This window comes from Cynara cardunculus (assembly GCF_001531365.2).
Source record: "Cynara cardunculus var. scolymus isolate 2C chromosome LG 13, CcrdV1, whole genome shotgun sequence".
Taxonomy (NCBI): Eukaryota; Viridiplantae; Streptophyta; class Magnoliopsida; order Asterales; family Asteraceae; genus Cynara; species Cynara cardunculus.
The window spans coordinates 4975437-4976796 of NC_037540.1; positions in this window are offsets into that span (position 1 = coordinate 4975437).

A 1360-nucleotide genomic window follows, 5' to 3' on the forward strand; every position below is an offset into this window, starting at 1 on the left:
TACAAAATTAAATCAACAGTTATTTAAATACATTTTTTTAAATATTTTTATTTAAATATGCTTGATAAAAATATTACAAGTTGTTGGGATTCAAAAGTTGTAATGCTTTATATAAAAAGGGGGTTTAAGATTTTAATATGTCCCTAATTATCTTCTAAAAGTATTATTTTATGTAGATTGTTTTAATTTTATTATATAACTTATTTAGCTCAAGACTTTCTATATATTTTATCCACCCAATCATCAATTTCATATTATCAAATTTTATATTTTTATATTATCAGTTGTTATATCAGATCTGATCTTTAAAAAATAACGAGTCACTAATTCAATATAATTGTTTTTATCATAATAAGTTATCAATATTTTCAACTCCTAACCATTTACACATTTAAGTTGGTTTTATATTGATTTTTTTAATAAATTATTTGATTTGTAATATTCATCACAGTTGACGGTTTATTTATTTGGAATATAATTTTTTTTTAATAACAAAAACACCCTTTATTGGAGTTATTCGACTGTAGATATTTAAGCCATCGTCTCTGCTATTACTCTTGCTTCGTTCAACCGAAGGTTCGTTTCTTTTCATTGTTCCTCCATTGATCATCTTTCCAGACTTAATTTGTAACGATCTATTTTTGACTTGAATGTAAAGACTGTGTTAAGAGTTCAAGCACGAAGTCGTTGCGTTAATATGTGAAAGTGCAAGTCCATTGACCAACTGGGTATTTGGTAAATGAAGAGAACATGATTATATGGTTGTTAAATATGCTTGAAATCAAACATATATGAAAGAAATGAGAAAGAGTTGTGGGGTTTCTACATCAGTGATTGTATATATCTCGATTTTAATGTTTCGTTTTATTCTTTATTTTTATCGATGTTACAATACCGTTTTATGTGGTTTGAAGATATCATAATTTTTTTTAAATGTATAAAAGTTTTAATTTTTTTGTATAATTTATTTAATTCAATTTTTTATAATTTAATTTAGGTTTAATAACGAAATAATTTATTTTTGATTTAGTAATATATATTTTATATAAGAATAATAAATAAGTATTTTATTAAAACCCAAAGATTATCCTAATTATATTTTAGATTTTTTATATTTAAAATGAAACATTTATCTTGTATTTGACTATGATTATCTGCAGTTARTTATACGAATTCAAGTATGAAGCTTTAATAAGTTGTAGTTATGCACAATTTGTTTGTAACCTTGAATTTTMAGTAATATGCATTAATAAATAGTACTGCGTGCATAAGAAATGGTTTTCAAGAGTTTTTGTCAAATGCTTTATAATATAGTATAGATATGGTTGGGTTCATTGAAAACAAATTTTAGGTTGTAAAC